Here is a 17,810-nt window from a genome sequence, read left to right as displayed (position 1 = left end):
CACTTACCCTGAGAGACTGCTTAGCCTCAGCCGAAAAGTTACGGTTCGAGCCCCACGTTGGGTGCCAGATGCAGGGTCTTAGTTCACCCGAACAAGGATGGACTGGGTCCGAGGAAAGGTAAGTGCGCTGCTTGCCCGTTCCACAGCCTTCTGATCCCGGAGACAATCAGATGAAGAGGGGCGTCAAGTCAAGCAAGAACTCGTTTATTGCACGCATAACAAAGGCTTTTAAAGCACAAAACTGCAGAGTCATTGGGGCAGGGCATAAGGACCAACCAATCACTTAAAAGGTCAGTTTATGGGGCAGTTTTTTTATAGGACTAGCCATATGTCTATACACTCATCATCAGTTGTCATCACTTCCCCTGATGTTGTGTGGCCAATTAGCTTTGGGTTCCACCCACTTTACTTCCTTTGGGCACCATCTTTGAATTGCCTCGTGTGCCTAATTACCCGCACATAGACAGAACTCTTCCATCCACTGGTTCCCTCTCTAGATGCCCACAAAGGCCAGGGCTGGACCAAGCAAAGCTGGCAGCCAGGAACTCAATGCAGGCCTCCCATATGGGTGGTAGGCACCCAACTACTTGAGCCATTTAACCTGCTGACTCTCAGGTGTGCATTAGCAAGAATGCTGGAATTAGAAGCAGAGCTGAGACTCAAAACCAAGTGCTCTGATACGTGAGGCAGTGATTCCAAGAGACATCCTAACTGCTATGCCAAACACCTGTCCCTAAATTTATCTTTTTTTTTTTTTTTTTTTTTTTTTGACAGGCAGAGTGGACAGTGAGAGAGACAGAGAGAGAAAGGTCTTCCTTTTGCCGCTGGTTCACCCTCCAATGGCCGCCGCTGCAGCCGGCGCACCGCACTGATCCTGGCAGGAGCCAGGAGCCAGGTGCTTTTCCTGGTCTCCCATGGGGTGCAGGGCCCAAGCACCTGGGCCATCCTCCACTGCACTCCCTGGCCATAGCAGAGAGCTGGCCTGGAAGAGGGGCAACCGGGACAGAATCCGGCGCCCCAACCGGGACTAGAACCCGGTGTGCCGGCGCCGCAAGGTGGAGGATTAGCCTATTGAGCCACGGCGCCGGCTCTAAATTTATCTTTTTTTAAAAAAGATTCATTTACTTGAAATAGTTAGGCAGAGAGAGAGAAAAGTCTCCCATCTGTTTGTTCACTCCCCATTTGGCCACAATGGCCTGTACTATGCCGATCTGAAGCCAGGAGCCAGGAGCTTCCTCTGGGTCTCCCATGTTGGTGCAGGGTCTCAAGGACTTGGGCCATCTTCCACTGCTTTCCCAGGCCAGAGCAGAGAGCTGGATCAGAAGTGTAGCAGCCGGGACTTGAATTGGTGGCCATATGGGATGGTGGCACTGCAGGTGGATGCTTTACCCGCTACGCCACAGCACTGGCCCCCACATTGATATCTGAGGTTGATAACACACCCTGTTATCAAACAGTTTTGTCATCTACCTGTTCCTCAGCCCCTACCTTCAACTCCTGACTTGCAGCCCAACCTGCTCTTTTGCACTTCTTAAGACCTCCAGATCACCCCATGGAGGATACTGCTACCCTCCTCATCCACTGGTAGATAATTAAACTTGCTCTTTCTTTCATCCTCCAGCTTTGTCCTCGTTAATCTGTCACTGTTGATGAGGACTTAGGTTTCAGTAACACTTCCACTAATGAGAGTCCATGCTCCACATGTTTAGACTTCTCTCAGCCAGACAGGACAGACCTGATGTCAAAGCTCACACACGAGGAAGAACAGGGAAAGAACACTCAAGGCTGCCTGGTGCCCAGGCTTTAATTCTAGGATGCCACTTATTCCTATTTTTCAAAAATTGAACTCTTCCTGGTACATCACTTCCCTTTTGTTCAGGAAAAGGGATGATAAGAGACCACCTGCTGGTGAAACAAGCAAACCTAAATTTCCATTATTTAAAACAAAAAGGACAAATAGATTTCCAGGATGTGGGCCAATGTAGGAAACATGGGGCTTGGCACTCACAGCTTCAAAACAAGAGAAAAGCTTAACAAACTGAAAATTAACTTTCCTTGGATACATGAGAGATGAGGTCACAGACAAAACATTCCTCCGAAAACGGATGTGACTGGCAGATCAAAGAATCACAGCTTTACCCGGGCAGAGGCCCCTGCTGGAGGTAGAACGTGGGTGGGAAATCACAAATGGTAATAGGTGAATCCTGGGGGTCAATGTGGACTAGCTTAAGTGTTGAAAACTCCTGGGGCTGGCATTGTGTGTAGTGGGTAAAGCTGCTGCCTGCGATACCAGCATCCCATATGGGCACGCTTTAAGTCCCAGTTGTTCCACTTCTTCTCCAGCTCTCTGCTAGTGTGCCTGGGAAGGCAGCAGAGGATGACCCAAGTCTTTGGGCTCCTGTGCACACCCACATGGGAGACCCAGAAGAAGCTCCTGGCTCCTGGCTTCAGATTGGCCTAGTTCCAGCCGTTGTGGCCATTTGGGGAGTGAACCAGTGGATGGAAGACCTCTCTCTCTGTCTCTCTCTCTAACTCTGCCTTTAAAATCAATAAATTGCATGTGCAAAGGAAGTAAAATCACCCCTAGATGAGGTATTTGCAGTCCCAGGTTCATTGACATGTTAGTCACCATTGCCCAGCCAGAACAATTAGAGAAGAAAAAGAAACTAAAGGACCCCAGCTGGAAAGGAAGATGTGAAATTATGTTTGCATTAGGTGTGATCATATATGCATAAATTTTTAAAATGAATGATCTACTTGCCTATTTGAAAAAGAGAAAGAGGGAGGGAGAGTGAGAGAGAATCTTCCATCTGCTGGTTCACTCCCCAAATGTCTACAACAGCCAGATCTAGGCCAGGCCAAAGCCAGGGGCCAGGAACTCCATCTAGGTCTCCCACATGGGTGCAGGGGCCCAAGCACTTGGACCATCTTCCACTGCTTTCCCAAGACCCTTATTAGCAGGAAGCTGGATTGGAAGTGGAGCAGCTGGGATTCCAACCAGTGCTCTTAACCCCCTTTATCCACTGCACCACAACACCTGCTCCACAAAAACTGAAGCCTCAACAAAAGTACTAGATAGGCTCAGGGCCAGCGCTGTGGTGCAGTGGGTTAAAGCCCTGGCCTGCAGTGCTGGCATCCTATATGGGCACCGGTTCAAGACCCAGCAGTCGAAGATGGCCCAAGCGTTTGATCCCCACACCCACTTGGGTGACCTGGAGGAAGTTCCTGGCTTCAGATCTGCCCAGCTCCAGCCATTGTGGCCATTTGGGGAGTGAACCAGCGGATGGAAGACGTCTCTGTCTCTGTCTCTTTTTCTCTTTTTGTAACTCTGCCCTTCAAATAAACAAATAAATCTGAAAAAAGCTATCATATTTCTACACACAACAATGAACTGTCCAAAAAGTAAATTAAGAGAATCTCACTCAAAATAGTGTCATCGAAAATAAAATTTTTTAAGATTTAATTATTTATTTTAAAGTCAGAGTTAGAGAAAGAGAAGGAGAGACAGAGACAGAGAGACAGAGAGAGAGAGGGGGGGGGTCTTCCACCCACTGGTTCACTTCCCAGATGGCCCCAATGGCCAGAGATGCGCTGATCTGTAACCAGGAGCCAGGAGCTTCCTCCAGGTCTCCCACATGGGTGCAAGGGCCCCAGGACATGGGCCATCTCCCACTGCTCTCCCAGGCCACAGCAGAGAGCTGGATTGGAAGTGGCAGCCGGGACTTGAACCGGCGCCCATATGGGATGCTGGCACTGCAGGCAGTGGCTTTACCCACTATGGCATAGTGCCAGCCTCGAATAAAATTCTTAAGAATAAGCTTAACCACAGAGATGAAGAGTTGCACATGGATAACAATTCAGAAACAAAGAAGATCTAAGTAGACAGAAAATAACCCCAAGATCAGGGATTGAAAGGCTATTAAGGAGACACTATTACCTGTCTCCTAACTCCCAGCACTTGTGAAGGTGGCATCATTTGGAAATAGTCTTTGTGCATATAAGTAAGACCAGGTCATAGTTGATTGTGATGGCCCATAATATAGGACTGGTGTCTTTTAATAAATTGATTTATTTAAGGAATTTATTTGAAGGAGAGAGAATAGAGGGAAAGGGGGAGAGAGAGAGAGTAGAAGGGAAGAGGGAGAGGGAGGGAGAATAGAGGCAGAGGGAGCTCTCCCCACCATGGTTCCCCCCTCAGATGCCCACAGTGCTGAGGCTGGACCAGGCTGAAGTCAGGAACCAGGAGCTCCATCCAGGTCTTCCACAGGGGCAGCAGGGACGGAAGCACTCGAGCCATCGCCTGCTCCCTTCCTAGACGTGCGTATGCAGAAAGCTGGGTTGGAGGCAGAGGGGAAACTCGAACCCGTGCACTCTGAGGGGATGTGGGTGACCCGAGGTGGGGACTCGGCCCCTGCACCCCACGCCCACCCATCCAAGCGCGAGTTCAGAACACACGATTTCATCATCATTTAAAAAATCATCTATTTTTCACTTTATGTTTCTGTGTGGGAGCAAACTGTTGAAATATTTACTTAATGTATGCTAAACTGATCTTCTGTATATAAAGAGAATTGAAAATGAATCTTGATGTGAATGGAAGGGGAGAGGGTGTGGGAGAGAGGAGGGTTGCGGGTGGGAGGGACGTTATGGGGGGGAAGCCATTGTAATCCATAAGTTGTACTTTGGAAATTTATATTCATTAAATAAAAGTTAAAAAAAAAAGAACACACGTGTCCCCTCAGCTTTGGGGAGCACACCTGCATTTTCCAGGGTCGGCCCTGTGTCTCGGATTCAGTCTCTGGCTTTGAACTTGGACCTCTTCCTTGGAGTTTCTCCTCAAGCCCTGAGCCAGGGACTTTACCTCCTGGGAGGGCAGGCGACACCTGCACAGCAGGTGCGTGGAGGGCAACGTTCTTTTTCCACTACGATGCCAGAAAAAGCCCCTCTGCTGTTTCCGGTGAGCGCGAGAGCCCGCACTGCTGAGGGTTTCCTCTGTCTGCTTCCCTCTCAGAGAAGCCGCATTAGTCTTCTGCCCATGGCTGCTTTGGAGCCAAGAGTCCTTCACGTCCTGGCCATCACCACTGCCTGCAGGGGTCTTCCTGCCTCTCACTCCCACCATGGATTTCCAAGGCCATGCTCCTCATTGGAAATCATGGAAAAGGAGTTTTATTAACCATGTATTTATTTATTTGAAAGGCATAGAGAGAAATAGAGATAGAGACAGAGATACAGAGACAGAGAGAGAGGTCTTCCATCTGCTGGTTCACTCCCCAAATGGCTGCAATGGCCGGAGTTGCACCAGTCTGAAGCCAGGAGCCAGGAGCTTCTTCCAGGGGCCCAAGTACTTGGGCCATCTTCTACTGCTTTCCCAGGCCATAGCAGAGAGCTGCATTGGAAGACGAGCAGCTGGGACTTGAACCGGCGCCCATATGGGATGCTGGCACTGCAGGGAGAGGCTTAGCCCATTATAGCACGGTGCTGGCTTCTGGCCTCTCAGATTCCTTTTCATGACATCGTCTTTCAAGATTGGCTCAGACCCTTCCCCAAGCCCTGTTTCCTGTGCACAATCCACCCCCCCCCACTCCTCACCTTGTTTCTGCCTACTTAAGCTGATGACAACTGATCAAACACCGATTCCCTTGGTGGCCTTCCAACTTCCGCCCAACTGCTTACTTGGAGGAAGGACTTGGTGGTCCTTGGCAGCCACTGACACAGGGTTCCACCATTCTTTCAACCCTCACCTCTTGGGCAAGACCCCGAGAGGGAGCAATGATTGGCTTTCTCTGGTGTGCCAACAGCACATTTTCCTACCTCGATCTAGCCCATCCACCACACCTCTACATCTGTCTAGCAAGACTACACACACACACACCCTTTTGATTGATAGGCAAGTTTGAAGCAGGTTAATGCAGAGAACTTTCTGAACTGTAAAGGGGGGAACAGGTGTCAGGAGAGGGGTTCCCAGATTGCCAGGGTCCACCCACTAGCAAAGACCCCTCCAGGTGCCCACAGGGCCTGAACAGGCTGAAGAAGGGCATGGGGGTACTGAGAGTTCCCGCTGTTACCTGGAGGGGGCAGGCAGGGGGTTCCTGGCTCCCGGGCCCAGGTTAGGAAGATGGAGATGAGGCCCACCTGGAAGCCCCTCCTGGTGCCCCCTGTCTGCACACTTGTTCCTGGGATTGTGTGCACCTGCTGCTGCCCTGCCTGCCATGGCCCCGACACCCTACCTCCCTCTTCCCCCGTAGACACTGGGGCTTTTGTTGTGTGTTGACTGTGTCTGGACCCTGGGAAAAACCGATCTGGAGAAAAACAGATCAAAGGTTCTAGATTTTTCTATCTTTTGGTTACTTTGGTTAAAGGTGGTGCATTTTTATAAATGATTGAGACTATATTAGATATAATTACAGACAATAGCTTTAAAAATTCAACACATCTTTTGCATTGTGGCCATTTTTTTAGATTTATTTATTTACTTGAAAGGCAGAGGTCTCCAGAGAGGCAGAGAGAGAGAGAGAGAGAGAGAGAGACTGACTTCCATTCACTGGTTCACTCCCCAATTTGCTGCAATGGCCACAGCTGAGCTGATCTGAAGCCAGGAGCCTGGAGCGTCTTCTGGGTCTCCCATGTGGGTGCAGGGGCCTGAGGACTTGGCCCATTTCCTTCTTCCCTCCCTCCCTCCCTTCCTCCCTCTCTCTCTCTCTATCTCTCTCTCTTTAGATTTGACTAACTTGGTTTTTAATGATTTACAAAGGCTTTAGGTAGAATTAGTTCTCTTTGAATACAGTAACTTTTAAAAATTACCTCAACTCAAAGCTTAACATTCCCAAAGTTTAAAATAACCTAGTGTGCAATCCAAATTAAAATAAGCTGACCCTTCTCTGCAAACCGGCAGAGGGGTCAGTGTATCCAGAGAAATGCACCATCCATCATGTGTTAGTGTTAGGATAAACACTAACACCAAACAGGTCAATTTTGTATAAGCACTGCGCAAACAGTGCATTTACTTAGCAGTTGGCTGACAACCTTAATTAGCTGGCAGATAGCTGGGAGCAAGGCAGTAAGGACAGATAGACAGAGGTAACAGAGACACAGGAAAGAGCCAGCGAGCGAGCCAAAACCCGGAGTGACAAACAGAACATCAACTAAGAGGCTGCGAGGCCCCACTCAGAGCTTATTTTATAAAATCCAAATAAAGTCATATTTTATCTACTTCTAAAGGAAAGAGTTGAGAAATTTCCTTCAAAGATGGTTAGAATTTTTTTTAAAATATAGGTGGCTTTGGAATGAAATCTTCAGTTATCTAAGAAAACATCTAAAGTGATTTCACCTGTAGTGAAACGTTGGGCCATTTTCCACTACTTTCCCAGGCCATAGCAGAGAGCTGGATCAGAAGTGGAGCAGCTGGGACTCGAACCGGTGCCCATATGGGATGCCGGCACTGCAGGCAGCAGCTTTACCCACTACACCACAGTGCTGGACCCACCTGATTGCATTTAACAATGAAAGTCAGGTGTTTAGTTGTATCGTGTGTATCTAGTCATGTCTTTGGGCTGTCTAAATGACTATAGGGAGGGACAAAGTAAGACTGACTTGAAGGTTTTTAGAGGAACGGTCTGTGTTGTGGTGCAGTGGGTTAAGCCACCGCTTGCAACACCAGCCCCCTATGTCGGAGTGCCGGCTGGAGTCCCAGCTGCTCCACTGCCAACCCAGCTCCCTGCTAACGCACCTGGGAAAGCCAAGGGTAGATGGCTCAAGTAGTTGGGCGCTGTTACCCATGTGGGAGACCTGGATGGAATCCTGGCTCTTGGCTTCTCTAAATCTGTTTTAATAAACCTTAAAAAAATTCAGAGAAGAGACTTGGAGGGGTTGGTGTTCTATGGCCAGAGGGCATTGACAGCAGCCAGAGCAGGGGATGAGGGAAACAAGTGCCTCTCTCTGAAATGTGAGTTAAGGAAGAAAAGGGTCTGTGTGTGTGTGTGTGGTTGGGTGGATTTCTGGGGAAAACCTTCCAGAAAAACCACAAAAAGCAAGCACACAAGACAGAATTGTAAAAAGGTGCAGTCATTGGAGGGATTCTGGGAACCGAGTCTGGTGGGAAAACAGACTGACTGCTTTGTTGGCCAAGGCGACATCGACAAACTGGAGATGACACTGTGGATTGAGCCCTGATGTGCAACGTGGGAGACAATTTAAAAAAAAAAAAAAACAAACAAAAAGGTAGTGCAGGGAGCTACTGGGGGCATTACGTCAGCCCCACACCAGCTCACAGCCGATTGGCCTGGGGGCGGGCACCTACTCAGCGTGACCAATGAGAGGCCTCGGCGGCTCCTTCATAAGCACAGGGAGGTGGTGGTGACAATAGGTGCAGCAGCTTTCCCACCATTCTCTGCTTGGTGCCGGCATGGCTCAGGGCTCGAGGTGTCATGCTGCAGGGCTGTAGGTAGGTTCTGCTTCTCACCTTTGAATCCAGGTCTACTTCATCTCAGTCCTTTGTTCTTGCTTGGTTTGCCTGCTTTAAGACTTATTTGAAAGGCAGCATTACAGAGAGGCAGAGAGCTCTTCCATCATGCTGGTTCACTCCCCAAATGGCCCCAATGACTGGGGCTGGGGCTGGGGCTGGGCCAGGCCAGAGCCAGGAACTTCTTCCAGGTCTCCCACATGGGTGCAGAGGCCCAAGCACTTGGGCCATCTTCTACTGCTTTCCCAGGTGCATTAGCAGGGAGCTGGACTGGAAGTGGAGCAGCTGGGACTCAAACCGCCACCTTTGTGGGATGCCAGTACTGCAGGCGGCAGCTTTACCTGCTGTGCCACAGAGCTGGCCCTGCTTTAGGTTGTTTTTAAACGCTGCTGAGATAAATGTATTCTGACTGGTACTCCAAAGCATGGCCTAAACTGTAACTAGCTTGATAGTCTAAAGCTGGAGATGTTAAAACCCAATTCCTGAAGATTCTGCGTGTGTTTTTCGCCCTTTGCTTCTTCTGTCCACTGTGTGTCTATGCTGTCTCCAGGTTGAAGCTCTGTTCCTCCTGCAGGTACTGCTCATACACCATAAGGCTGTGATGGAGCACAGGAGTATACTTGGTTCTCCTCACCACTTATTTCCATGTTATTTGAAAGGCAGACAGACACAGTGAGCTCCTATCCCTGGTTGACTCCCCAAATGCCTGCAACAGCTGAAGCTGGGCCAGGAGCCCCTGACTCCACCTGGGTCTCTGACGTGGGTGGCAGGGACCCAGGGACTTGAGCCATCGCCTGCTGCTTCCCAGGTGCAGGTCCGCAGGACGCTGGAATTGGGAGCGGAGCTGGGACTGAAGCCCAGGTGCTCCCATATGGGATTTGGGGGGTCTATGGAGGCTGCACCAAATACCCACCCCTCTACCACTACTGACTAATAGGCTGTTGCTGGTATGTGCTGGCAGATTCCTTGACCAAACTCCCAACCGGGCTTCCCTGAGCCCTCTTCAACCAGGCCTCCAGCCGACTCGAACAAATGCGAAGGGTTCCTAACAACTGTAGGCTGCAGCCTTCATCTGCCTGCTGAGAAGGCTCAAGATGGCCAAGCAGGTTCACGGCTACAGCCAACACCTGGAGGAAGGGCCCCCACCTCCCAGCTTCTGGGAGGGCAGGAGCTGACATCAGTAAGCACCTTAGCTAACATGGATGGGTTTCACGTGGCCCGAAAGTCCCCTTGCTGCTGTTCCTAAGACTACACTTGCTTGGCTGAACTCGGCCATGTTTACCGTCTTCCCCATGCTCTGCTTGAGTGCCTGGATTCCAGAACTAAGTTCCAGATCAAGTGAGGACACAGTGACTCCCTCTCTGAATTGTCCATTGATACACTTTGCTCGTTAGGGGAAAATCCCACTTCTGGGGTATCTCTCTCATGGTTAACATAATTCTTAATTGTGTTAGTACGTCAACTACAGCCACTGAAAAGGTCTCTTCCTAGCCTGTGGCTCCTCGCCCCCTCCTTTTTTTTTTTTTTTAAGATTTTTTTATTTACATGAAAGAGTTACACAGAAAGGAGAGGCAGAGAGAGGGCTTCCATCTGCTGGTTCACTCCCCAAGTGGCTGCAGTGGCCGGAGCTGCGCCGATCCAAAGCCAGGAGCTTCGTCTAGGTCTCCCATGCAGGTGCAGGGGCCCAAGGACTTGGGCCATCTTCTGCTTTCCCAGGCCATAGCACAGGGTGGGATCAGAAGTGGAGCAGCCGGGTTTCACGTGGTCTGGTGCCCATGTGGGATGGCAGCACGGCAGGCGGCAGCTTTACCTGCTACACCACAGTGCCAGCCCCTTGTACACTGTTAATGCTAATGAAGATGCTCAGAACCATCTCGGTCAACTAAGCCAGGAGCAAGGGTGTCTTGTGACCAAAAACTGGAGCAGCCAAGAGCTACCGCTTACAGGGCTTGTTTTCAGGGAACTTCTACCTACTCATGAAGTTCTGGGATGGATGACGTCTATTCAAAGGGTGGTGGTTGCATATGCCCACGGAGTTATTGAGGTAACACGAGTTTCTCGTTCAGTTGAGGGTGGAGAATGAACAGTGAGGGGTTCAGGCTTCCTGTGTTAGGTGAGTTAGATGAGGCTGCTGCTCGGGCATGGGGTCCTTCAGCCTCAGCTGGGTCCGGCTACTATGGCGCATTCACCGCTAGATGGTCTCGAGCCAACTCATGTCCACATACAAGGACATCAGGTTGGTTTTAACCAGCATCGAAACAGGATTGGGCCACTTATTTTTACAGATGTATTTGAAAGGCTGAGTTAGGGAGAGGTCTTCCATCTGCTGGGTCACTCCCCAAATGTCCGTGAAGGCTGGGCTGTGCCAAGTCAGATCCAGGAGCCTGGAGCTGCTTCTGGGTCTCCCACGTGGGTGGCAGGGGCCCAGGCTTTTGGGCCATCTTCAGCTGTCCTGGGCACTTTAGCAGGGAGCTGGTTCAGAAGTGGAGCAGCTGGGTCTCCAATGGGCGCCTGCCTATATGGCATGCAGGCATCACAGGTGGCAGCTTAACCTTCAGTGCCACGATGTCGGCCCCGGGTCATTTTCTTTAAGTAGTGGGCTGTGCTGTTAGTTCCACTTCTTGGCTGCTGATCCCATGAGGGTGGAAGCTCGCATCCCGATCCTGGGCTCCCAGCTCAGAGCTGACCCCCCCTCCCGTCCCGCTCACTCACCCTTGGCCCCTGTTATCTCCAGTCAGCGGTGACTGGTGCACCCTTGCTCCTTGCTTTGTGTTTGGTTGGTGGTCCAGCAAGATGAGATCCTGTCCCGGGGTCTATCTCACTACCTCTCAACAGCCTGTGCTGTGGCAGAAGCAGATGGGCAGTAGGGGGCTGTGTTTTCCTTTTTTATTTTAAAAGCCATGAGTAGTACCGTGGGATAGGATGGTAATGAAAGTAGTCCATCTGCCACCCCCATTCCCACTCCAAGTGGTAGTGGCTTCTTGGCACAAGTTGTTGGTCTTATACTAACTTCTGTTACTACCTGGTCTCCACATGATGCACACTGTTAAGTCCATGTTTTCCCCCCTAGGTTTGTCAATTTCCTGCTTTTTCCTGTCCTGAAACAGGATTATCCATTTATTTAAGAGATTTTTTATCTATTTGAAATGCAGAGTTGGGAAGACAAGTCTTCCATCTGCTGGTTCATTCCCCAAATGGCTGCAACAGCCAGGGCTGGTCAGAGTTGGAGCCCGAATCCTGGAACTCTGTCCAGGTCCCTGTGGAGGTGGCAGGAGCCCTAGCACTTGAGCCTCTGTTGCTCTCCTGGGCACAGGAGCAGGGAGCTGGATGGGAAGTGGAGCAGCCAGGACTCAAGCCGGTACCCATATGGGACACTAGTGTCGCAGGCAGCAGCTTAACCCACTATGCCAGTCCCTGGGATTATCCATTTTACCTCTTCATTGACACACCATTCCTCTTACCCTCATATCAGTCCTTTAAGTTGACTAACAGCCACAGTATTTTTCTCTGACTATTTACCATTTGCCTGTCTAAACATCCATCAACATAGAAGGAAGATATTTTGGTCTCCATCCCTGCCTCCTGGCCAGAACCCCTGGAGCCCTTGTGGTTTCCTAAGTGATGAGGGCATAGGAGCACCTGTTAAATTTTCATTACCCATCCACCCCCCCCCCCATTGCTGAGGTCATTCAGGCACAAGTAAGGTGAATAGAACCCTTTATTGGCAATAAGCCCCTTTAACCACACCTCAGTCTAGCCTGGTGTGGCCACTGGGAAAGCTGTTGCCAGAGCAACCAGCTACAGGACTAGAGTTCCACTCCCTGACCTCCCGGGGAGCAGGGCGAGGCTGGAAGTGGAGTTTAGTTGCCTGTGGCCAGTGATTCACTCAACTGTGCACATGGAACGTGACCTGAGGGCACTGGGTCTGGAGCACTCCAAGGTGGGGAACGAGCTGGCGGCAGCTTAGCCCACTGCACCGCAAGGCGGCCCCAGCCACGAGGGTGTGCACCTTAGCTCCTTAGCTCCGTGCATTTAAGGACAGGCAGTGGGAAGGCGGTGCCTAAGCAGTTGCAGATAGCGCTGTAGAGTGTAGCCTTTGTGCCTGGCTGTTCGCTGTGAGAAATCTCCCAAATCGATGCACTTAGGCTCCTGGTCTGTCACCTGGCAGACTCCTGGGCTGAGGGCCATTGTGCTTAGAGGCTTGGATTCCTGGCTGGGAAAGGAAGCTGGGCCTGCCCATCAGTCCGCTTTCCTGGGGCCATGCCTGGGCCACCTGCCTGGTTTGATTCTTGGTGGCTTCCCTGTCCCCTTACAAGCTGAGCTCTGAGCTGCGGTCTACACAGAAGTTAAGCCCTCAGTCCACCTTCTCTCTGGCTCCTGAACCTGTGCATGTGCTGATGGAAATTCCCTGGGGGGGCTTGGGAGGGGACACAAGCTCTCTCCACTTAGACCTGTTAAGGAACAGTGGATATGCTGAGATGCCTGTCTTCCTGCCAGCCCCCAAGTGTCCAGGACTGGAAGAAGCCCCTGTGGCTTCTCTTGGGCGGAAAGGGAGCTGTGGGTCTCTGCTCCAGGCATGAGCAGGAGTGGGTGGTGAGGATGTTGCTGTCAGCGGGGAGGCCTGGGCTGCCCTTGCGTGACATGGGAAGAGGCTGAGCGGTGTGGGATTGCTTGAGGGTTCCCTGTCTTGTTCTCGGGTTGGTGGAGATGCACAGACCAGTCCCCCTCTCGGTGTCTTGTATCTTGCAGTGCGGAGCCTGTGAGTGCTGAGGACTCAGCTGTGTCCTGTCCCTGGAGAGCTCCCTCTTCCTGACCCTGCCCTCGATGAGGGCCGCTCGAAGATGGACAGTGATGGCACAGGCCTGGCCCTCTCCTTGCCTCCAGCTGGCATCATCGAGTAGCCATGGCTCAGGAGTTGTGGTCCCGCTGCTCACCCAGGTAAGGCTGGAGCAGGGGGAGGTGCGGGCAGAGGCACAGTCAGTGTGCTCACCCAGGTAAGGCTGGAGCAGGGGGAGGTGCGGGCAGAGGCACAGTCAGTGTGCTCACCCAGGTGAGGCTGGAGCAGGGGGAGGTGCGGGCAGAGGCACAGTCAGTGTGCTCACCCAGGTGAGGCTGGAGCAGGGGGAGGTGCGGGCAGAGGCACAGTCAGTGTGCTCACCCAGGTAAGGCTGGAGCAGGGGGAGGTGCGGGCAGAGGCACAGTCAGTGTGCTCACCCAGGTAAGGCTGGAGCAGGGGGAGGTGGGGGCAGAGGCACAGTCAGTGGGAGTCACCCCGGGGTGGGAGCCTCCGTGGACGTGCACCTGTTGGGTGTAGGTCAGGTCTGCCTGAGGTGGGCAGGAGTGGGGACGGCCCTCTGACAAAGGGCTGCGTGTGAGAAGGGACGAGAGGCCTGCAGGGAAGCATTGTGTGGACAAACCCCAGTGCCTGGGGTGGCAGGTGGGGTGGGGCAGCTGGTGGCCTGTGGAGGGACGGGGACCAAAGGCCTGCTGCATCCCAGGGCTGCGGCTGCTTGAAGGAGCCTGTATCTTTGCTCATCTTCACAGAAGGCCAAAGCTGAGGGTGCTGGGCTTTACCTAGGAGGGAGATGTGCTGGGAGATCTCTCATCCCTTTTGTGTCTTGCACACGCATATGCACATGCACATGCACACGCACTAGCCAAGGCAGGGCCGGCCTCGGTGGTGGCCAAGGCCAGGCTAGTAAAGAATCCAAGGGCGGAGCCTCCATGGGTCCCAGAGCTGGGGGACTCTTGCCTTGCTCTCATCTTCAAGGGCAGAGGGGCATGGTCTCCTGCTCTGACAGGAAGTCGCCACTTCCTGTCCTGTCTCCTCCATGCCCGGGGAGGGTCTCCATGCCTCCAGGGCAGGAAGCTGCTTGCTCATGGAGTGCCGTGCCCCCTGTGGTGAAGATCCTGGGGAAAGGGGAGCCGATGTTGGCAGCCACAGGCTGCAGGGTCAGCCAGACCCGACCTGGCTCCTTCCCCCTCCCCCACCCCAGCAGGAGCAGACCTGCTCACACCACGGTGCATCTCCAGGAACTCCTGTGGCCTTCTTCTCCTGGTTCGATAAGCTGGACTACCTCCGTAAGCTTTGCTGTGTCTTGGGCCAGCCACACAGCTGCCAGGTGAGCACGTGGGAGGGTTGTTTGAATACGAAATGGCCTGTGTAGTAGACTCCCAGGGGTCCCTTCATAGGATCCCAAGCTGGGTGGCTGAAAACATGGTAATGTATTCCCTTGTGAGTGAAGGCTGGACGTCGGAAGTCAAGGTGTGGACATGGCCGTGCTCCCCCCAAAAGCTCCGGGGGAGGAGTTGTTGCTTGATGTTCTACCTCCTGCTGCTTGCTGGTGATCCTTTGTGCTCCTTGGCACGTCAGGGCAGTCTGCCTCTGCACATGGCTTCTTCCCCTGTGTGTCTGTGTCTCTAAGGGACTGCAGTCAACAGACTAGGGGCCCACCCTCTAGTCTAACCTCACCTTGACCTGATCACATCTGCCAAGACCCTATTTCCATTCAAAGACTCCTGTTGGACATGCACTTGGGGGTGGGTGGTGACACTGTTCAATCCAGGACAGCAGGGAACCCTTGAATCCCCCATGAGCAGGGCTCTGGAGTTGGAAGCTGGAGCTGGGAATCAAACTAGCACCACATTTGTGCAGTGCTGCTGTCTTCACGGCTAGGCTAGGCACCCCTCTCACAAATGGTGAGCTTGTGGAAACTCCAGTAGGCCTTCTGCTCAACTAGGAAGCTAGCGGTTGGGGGAAAAGGGGTGCAAAAGAGGGGGTGGAGCATCTTCCCAAACTCGTCACCTAGGAACAGATCAGCCCTAGCGTGCAGAGATCTTTCCAAAGCTTGACCTCCATAGCTTCCGTGGCAGAAGTGAGGCTCACGTGGGTAGCAGTGGCCCAGTAATGTGTATGTAGCATCCATGGTAGGTATGGGAGAGCACCTGACTCTGAAGTCCTCTCGAAGTGAGGAGATGGTCTCCTATGGTTGTCTTAGGGTGTGGGGGGGCAATGGAGCTGTACCAAGCTAAGAGCTCTGGCCTCAGCTCCCTGGGAATAACTACTTGTGTTGCCTTAGTGACATGCAGAGACCACTGGAGACCTTAAGATGTGGACTTCTGGGCACCGATATTACCCATCTGTCCTACAGACTTCACACTGCCCACCTGCAGAACGTGGGCGTGGGCAGCAACAGCCTGCTCCACGTGATGCCTGCGCCCTGGAGACTGCTGGGTGGGAGTGGTCTTGAGCTCCTGCTGCCACCTGAGTTCCTGCTGCCAGCCCTGTGCTGCTGCCCCCACCCCGGGGTGGTCATCTCCCACAACCTCCTAAACTGCCCCTCCTACAGATAAGACTGTGTGTGGAATGCTCGAGCTGAAGAATGTTGAAGTATCCTATCCTTGTTGAATGCTCTGGATATGTGGATGACCACCCTGGATTAACGCTGCTTTAGAAGCCAAACCATGGCTAAGCTAAGCTGGACAGCATTGGATCAGATGGGGGAGGGGAGACCCACAAACTGCGTAGCACTGAGGGCTGAAAGCCGTGCAGAGCTCCACCGTGCAATAGTGCACGCACAGCCAGCCAGCAGAAGTGCCGTGGTTCAGTGTCCTTACTTGCACGTGTCTGGGTAGCTTCTAGTCGCTGGCCAAGACTCCGGCTCCTTGTTGCAGGAGGTGTTCTGGCACGATGGGAGAGGCAGGGCCCAGCTGATCTGACTTGTGAAGAATATTTTAACTTTCAACATAAAGGATGATCTCATGCTCGTCTCTATCTTACAACATCAACTGTACTCGGGTCTCAGGGATTTGAGGCTTCAACTTGAACTTAGATGTTCCTCTGCTGTGTCCTAGACTGTTCTAGATGCCTGGTATAAGGACAAATGAGACACTTAAAAAAATCCTTCCTTAAACTTATTTTATTTGAAAGGGTCAGAGAGGTAGAGCAAGAGAGAAGGCTTCCATCCACTGGTTCACTCCCCACATGACTGCAACAGCCAGAGCTGAGCTGATCCAAAGCCAGGAGCTTCTTCTGGGTCTCCCAGGCAGGTGCAGGGGCCCAGGGACTTAGGCCATCCTTTGCTTTCCCAGGCCATTAGCAGAGAGCTGGATTGGAAATGGAGCAGCCGGGACTTGAACCAGTGCCCAGATGGGATGCTAGTGCTGCAGGCCAGGGCTTCAACCCACTGTACCACAGCACCGCCCCAAATGAGACTTTTTGTGAAGGATCTCTAGATACAGGTGTCCCTTTTGTCTGGTTTTCCATTTTGTTTTTTCTGCAGTTTTCAATATTTGTTTTTTTTTGGGGGGTGGGTGGGCATGTAAAAATGGGTGAGTTAATCTTGATAAACTTCAGTTCCTCACTTGTAAAACTGAGGTCTTTTAAGACTTATGTATTTGAGGTCTGATCTGATTTCATCATCATTTAAAAAAAATCATCTATTTTTCACTTTATGTTTTTGTGTGGGAGCAAACTGTTGAAATACTTACTTAAGGTATACTAAGCTGATCTTCTGTATATTAAGATAATCGAAAATGAATCTTGATGTGAATGGAAGGGGAGAGGGAGTGGGAAAGGGGAGGGTTGTGGGTGGGAGGGACGGTATGGGGGGGGAAGCCATTGTAACACATGAGTCGTACTTTGGAAATTTATATTCATTAAATAAAAGATAAAAAAAAAGAAAAGAAATAAAAAAAAATAAAAAAAAATTAAAAAAAAAAGACATGTATTTGAAAGAGAGGTAGAGACAGAAAGAGAGGTCTTCCATCTGCTGGCTTACTCCCCAGATGGCAGCAATAGCCAGAGCTGTGCTGATCCAGGAGCCAGGAGTCTCCTCCAGGTCTCTCACGTGGGTGCAGGGGCCCAAGGACTTCGGCCATCTTCTGCATTCCCAGGCCATAGCAGAGAGCTGGATTGGAAGAGGAGCAGCCAAGACTAGAACTGGTGCCCATGTGGGATGCTGGTTCTTCAGGCCAGGGTGTTAACCCACTGCGCCACAGCACCGGCCCCTCTTTTTTGTGTGAAAGCTGTCAGCATAGTGCATTCACTTATGCAGAAGGTGTTTGAGGCTCTGCCCTTCCCTGGGCTGAGTGCTGGGGGCAGGGGTGGAAAAGACACGCGTGGTTCTCATGTTTCTAGGAACTTGTACTGAGATGGGTGACTCGGGCGATCGGCAAGTTACATCAAGAAGCAGGACAACTTCAGACAAGAGGCACGGGGACAGGATGCAGTGGAAGGTCACTGGGGTGAAGGGGGGGTAGCATCATATGTGTGGGTGGCCCGGGAACGGTGCCTGAACACTGAGGCCGGGAGTCACAGGACATGGAACAGGAGCCTAAGCAGAGGAAATGC

At 51.8% G+C, this 17,810-nt stretch overlaps 1 pseudogene; it reads right to left on the bottom strand.

Moving 5' to 3' along the window:
* The window catches only part of LOC127485381 (protein APCDD1 pseudogene), a 140,443-nt pseudogene that overhangs the window by 2,263 nt on the left and 120,370 nt on the right, over window positions 1-17,810 (bottom strand).

The sequence above is a fragment of the Oryctolagus cuniculus genome, chromosome 21, assembly GCF_964237555.1.
Source record: "Oryctolagus cuniculus chromosome 21, mOryCun1.1, whole genome shotgun sequence".
NCBI lineage: Eukaryota > Metazoa > Chordata > Mammalia > Lagomorpha > Leporidae > Oryctolagus > Oryctolagus cuniculus.
This window is presented reverse-complemented; position numbering and strand designations above follow the sequence as displayed.